This window comes from Phocoena sinus, chromosome 1 (genome assembly GCF_008692025.1).
Source record: "Phocoena sinus isolate mPhoSin1 chromosome 1, mPhoSin1.pri, whole genome shotgun sequence".
NCBI lineage: Eukaryota > Metazoa > Chordata > Mammalia > Artiodactyla > Phocoenidae > Phocoena > Phocoena sinus.
Genome location: NC_045763.1, coordinates 58446147 through 58452146, shown reverse-complemented (window position 1 = coordinate 58452146; position 6000 = coordinate 58446147).

The following is a 6000-nucleotide window of genomic DNA, read 5'->3' as shown; positions in this document are numbered from 1 at the left end:
ACGACATGAGAGAGTGGCATGGACATATATACGCCACCAAATGTAAAATAGATAGCTAGTGGGAAGCAGCCGCATAGCACAGGGAGATCAGCTCGGTGCTTTGTGACCACCTAGAGGGGTGGGATAGGGAAGGTGGGAGGGAGACTCAAGAGGGAGGAGATATGGGGATATATGTATATGTATAGCTGATTCACTTTGTTATAAAGCAGAAACTAATACAGCATTGTAAAGCAATTATACTCCAATAAAGATGTTAAAAAAAAAAAACAAACCCCGCACAGTTTCCTTTCCATGTCATCACTCAGTCATCTCTATAAAATAAATCCCAAGTACAATCAAGACAATGTCTCGGATTTAATATTACTAATGGGAGAAGTTGTGATTAAATTTGTTTGTCACTGTATTATTAGTTCTTTAAGGCAGCTATAAAGAATTACCACAGGGGCTTCCCTGGTGGCACAGTGGTTGAGAGTCCGCCTGCCGATGCAGGGGACACAGGTTCGTGCCCCAGTCCGGGAAGATCCCACATGCCGCGGAGCGGCTAGGCCCGTAAGCCATGGCCGCTGAGCCTGCGCGTCTGGAGCCTGTGCTCCGCAACAGGAGAGGCCACAACAGTGAGAGGCCCGCATAACACACACACACACACATAAAAGAATTACCACAAACTAGGTGACCTAAATGATGGAAATTTATTCTCTCACAGTTCTGGAGGCAAGAAGTCTGAAATCAAGGTGGACCATGCTCCCTTTGAAGGCTTTAGGGAAGAATCCTTCTTTGCCTCTTCCTAGCTTCTGGTGGCTCCCAGCAGTCCTTGGAATTCCATGGCTGTAGCAGCATCCAATCTCTGCCTATTTCTTCACATGAGGTGTTCTTATGAGGACACCAGTCATTAGATTTAGTGCCCACCCTAATCCGGTATGACTTTATCTTAACTTAGTTAATTATATCTGCAGAGACCTTTTCCCCAAATAAAGTCATATTCTGAGGTTCTGGATAGACATGAATTTTGGAGACATTATTGAATCTAGCACAGTCACTCTCCAAACTGGTATGAGGCAGAGTTCTCACATTAGGCTGCTCACATAGAGAGCTTATGCTGCCGGCTGTGCTTACATGCAACAACCCAGCTTCAAGATGGAGTTTCCTATCTAATTGAAACATACACAGATTCAGAGGAGGAATTGTTGAAAATAAATGCCTTCGAAACATTGATTCTTGGGACTTCCCTGGTGGTCCAGTGGTTAAGACTCCACGCTTCCAATGCAGGGGGCATGGGTTCAATCCCTGGTCAGGGAACTAAGATCCCACATGCCAAAAAAATAAATTAAAAAAAAAATGATTCTCTAGAGAACATATTTTTAAGGCTTACTTGTTCCCAGGCATACACTCCTGCCTGTGGGAGAAAGTTAAGATTGGTGATGGGGCTCCTTGTTGAAGAGGCAGTACTACTGGTTCCAAGAGACACCTGAGCACAGCTCAGTGGACCAGCCCGTGTGTCCCAACAGTGGGACTCTCTGAGAAAGTCAGCTTCTGAAAAACTGATTCTGGTTACCTCTTCCCATCCAAACCTGGCTGGCAAGAGGCCAGGGAAGACCATGAGAATTTGCAGGAGCAAGACCTGGAAGTAAAGTCTAGGTATGTGAGCTTGGCATTTGGACTCTTTCCTTTTAGAGATGCCAGACAAATGTGTGACTGAGAAGCTCCTTGAGAAGTCCCAGGAGTTGCAGGGACAAAAAAATGGATCTCAGAAAATGTTCCCTGGTAAACTCTACAGGCATTCAGTTGGGATCCTGAAGGGCTTCAGCCTATGAGTCAATGGGAGTAGGAAATAGGCTTCACAAGAACTCCAGCCTAACTTTGCATTATTTTAATCCCAGATTGCATTAAGATGATCTACCTCTCGCCAAACATCCTGCCAAAAGTAAAAGTCAACCCAGGGCCCCAAATTGCCTTCATATTTCTTCATGTACAATGTCTAGAATTCAATAAAAAAGAATGAAGCCTACCAAAATAATAATTAACCTAAACCAGAAAGAAAATATGAACAGAGCCACAGGAGATACAAATGTTGGGGTTTTTAGACATGATTTTAAAATAACTATGAGAATGTGTTTAAGAAATTAAAGAACAAGATGAATAATTTTGTCAGAGAACTGAAAACTATAAAAATGAATCAAATGGAAGTTCTAGAACTGAAAAATAAAAAGTAAGCACTGAATACATTGATTTAATAGTAGATTCGATGCAGCTAAAGAGAAAATAAAATTGGATATATGTCAGAGTCAAATATCCAGACTGAAGCAGGGAGAGACAAAAGAGGTAAGTGACACGTAGAACACAGTAAAAAGGTCTAACATACATGGAGCTGGAGTCCATTGAGAGAGAAGAAGGCAGAGGACAGAATCCAGGCTATATAAAGAGCTTCTAGCAGCAGACAACTCAAAAGAAAGATGGTCAAGAGACTTGAAGGCACTTCTACAGAAGAGGGGTTATGGGCTGAATTATGCACCCCCTCCCCCAATTCATATGTTGAAGTCTTAACCCCTAGTACCACAGAATGTGACCGTATTTGGAGATAAACTCTTTAAAGGAGGAAGTAAGTTAAAATGAGGTCATTAGGATGGACCCTAATCCAATTTGACTAGTGTCCTTATAAGAAGAAATTAGGACACAGACATACACAGAGGGATAACCACGTGAAGACAGGTAGAACATAGCCATCTACAAGTCAAAGAGTGAAGAAAGCCTCAGAAGAAAGCAACCCTGCTAACACTTTGATCTCAAACTTCTAGCCTCCAAAATTGTGAGAAAATAAGTTTATGTTGTTTAAGCCGCCTAGTCTGTGATACTTTGTTATGGCAGCCCCAGCCAGCTGTTGCAGAAAGTATTTATAAGGCCAGTTAATACACGAAAAGGTGTTCAACCTCACTAATCATCAGGGAAATGCACATTAAAAACACTAGGCTACCACCACACCCACCTGAATGGCTAAAATTTAAACATCTGACAGTGCCAAAAGTGTTAACTATTGCTATAGTTGTCGACTCAGTTTACAGATATTTGTAAAACATTGTCCCAGGCACTGTACTAGAGAAAGGGACTCTAAACAAGGTAGACACTTTTCTTACCCTCCTTGAACTTGTGGTCTGGGAGGGAAGACAGACAGCTAAATTAGCTAACAAATAATATGTGCTAAGTGCAATGATTGTGAAAGTGTGGGATGCCTTGGGACACACAGCAAGAATATCTAGCCTAATATGGGAGTAAAATCAGTGGCAATTAAGAAGAGGAGTAAGCATTGCAGGGCTCTTCTAATGAGAGTCAGACAGATTCGTGGGCTCCACAGGCAGCCTAATAACTGGTGTTCCTTCAGGGAGATGATTTTCAAATAGATATTCAACATTTATTCAAAGATGAGGCTGAATCTCTTTGGGGGAAGAGCAGAGAAGGACCTCAGGGTCTGCCTCAGCCTGTCCCCTAGTATTCACAGAAATCCTGCTCTGGCCATAGACTCATCAAAACAGAAGCCTGCAATCAAGCCTGGCTTCATGGATGTGGGACCTGTAAGGATGCACAGGTCCCAAGCTTAAAAGAGTCTTGCGCTTGGTTTAATGCTCTGCTGTCCCCAATTTTTGAAATTCTTAATAATTTTTGAACAAGGAGCTCCAATTCATTTTTCACTGGGCCCCTTAATTTATGTAGCTGGCTTGGCCTGTAACTAACAACACTTGAGATCCTTAAACAGTAGTTTAGCATTCTCCTTGGGAGTTTTATATGGCCAGGATTATTGTGAATACAGACTCTCTGTCTGTATAATTCTGGGTCCACTCCAGACCTCCTGAATCAGAATCTCCATTTTAGAAGTTCCCTGGCAATTTAGTGCACATTAAAGTGGGAGAAGTGTTCATTGATAACACTTCTTCTCCCCTAGGAGCTGAGGTTGGAACTAACTCCACCCCTGACTCCTGGGCATGTGACTTGGCCTGGCCAATGAAAGCATTGCACTCCCTAGCAACAGTGATTAATTAGCTTAGAGATAAGTATGTGATGTGGGTTATTCCAAGCACCTTAATTGTTGGAATTTGTGTAGGAGCTGCTCAGCTGAGACCATCTCTTTTTCCCTGGGACTGCTAGCAGTAAGAGTGACCTGATGGTGGACACCATATGAAGCTTGAAAATAAGCCAACAGTGTAGAAGGACAAGCCAAGAGATGGGGGAAAACAAAGTCTTGATGCCATTGCCTTAGCTCCTGGATCAAGAGGTACTTAAAGTTAAATCTACCCTTGGATTTTTTTTTTTAACCTGATGCAATAAACTCTTATTTTCATTTAAGTTCATTTGAATCAGGTTTTCTACTCTTTGGTACCAAAAGAGCCCTGATGGATAAACCCCTCTCTGTTTAATTTTACATAAGGTGACCCTCAGAGCTAGAGAGATGTTTTGCTGCAGTTGTGTGTACTCACCAAGAGATGCACTTTTTAAAAAAAACTTTATTTATTGATTGATTTTTTTGGCTGTGTTGGGTCTTTGTTGCTGCATGCGGGCTTTCTCTAGTTGTGGTGAACAGGTGCTACTCTTTGTTGCGGTGTGCGTGCTTCTCATTGCTGTGGCTTCTCTTGTTGCAGAGCATGGGCTCTAGGCACGTGGGCTTCAGTAGTTGTGGCATGAAGGCTCAGTAGTTGTAGCTCTCGGGTTCAGTAGTTGTGGCTTGCGGGCTCTAGAGCGCAGGGTTAGTAGTTGTGGCACACAGGCTTAGTTGCTCCACGGCATGTGGGATCTTCCCGGACCAGGGATTGAACCCGTGTCCCCTGCGTTGGCAGGCAGATTCTTAACCACTGCTCCACTAGGGAAGTCCCAATAGATGCACTTTTTGCTTGAACTATCCAGTCTAGTAATCAAGTTGCAGAAATTCACCGGATAATTACGAAATTTCTACTTTGTTTACTTTAAATGACACCAGTCCTGGATCAAAAATATTTTTTCTTTGTGCTTTTCTGCTGTTTCAAAACATGCTATTCAGTTTTAGCTATTAATGGAGGACCAGTCAATTCCAATGTGTAATAACAGGTTTCCTTCTGGGGTGTAACTTCCTTAGGTGGTTCACTGAGCAAACAATGCTAAGAATGAAAAGGTCCTCTTTCCCCATCAGGAATCTATGGCTAAAAGCACTTCTCTAACCAAAGCCTGCCCTTCTCCCCATGTTCACTATCTCCTCTAATTGCAGCTTAAGTTCCATTATCTCAAGGAAATGATTAATCAAGCTTTTTCTTTAATACAACATCAGTCCTTTTTCCTTCAAAGCATACTAAACTATGTTTTACTTGTCTCTGACTTGTCTATTAGCCTAAAGGTTATAAAGTTTCTTAAGGTTACAAATCTAACTCGAATATAGAACATGAGAGCTGGAAAGGACTGAAAGATTCTTTAGCTGAATCCTTTTACTTTCTCTGTCTCACTGTCTCTTCCCCTCTGCTTCTCTCTCTCTCTATTTGCAAGACAGGAATAAAGATGTAGACATAGAGAATGGACTTGAGGACACAGGGTGGGAGGGGGAAGCCGGGGCAAAGTGAGAGTAGTAACGACATACATACACTACCCAATGAAAAACAGATAGCTAGTGGGAAGCAGCTGCATAGCACAGGGAGATCAGCTCGGTGCTTTGTGACCACCTAGAGGGGTGGGATAGGGAGGGTGGGAGGGAGGCTCAAGAGGGAGGGGATATGGGAACATGTGTATGCATATGGCTGATTCACTTTGGTGTACAACAGAAACTAACACAGCACTGTGAAGCAATTATACTCCAATAAATATCTATTAAAAGAAAATTATAGGGCTTCCCTGGTGGCGCAGTGGTTATGAATCCGCCTGCCGATGCAGGAGACACAGGTTTGAGCCCTGGTCCGGGAAGATCCCACATGCCGCGGAGCAACTAAGTCCATGCACCACAACTACTGAGCTTGCGCTCTAGAGCCCGTGAACCACAACTACTGAGCCCGCAAG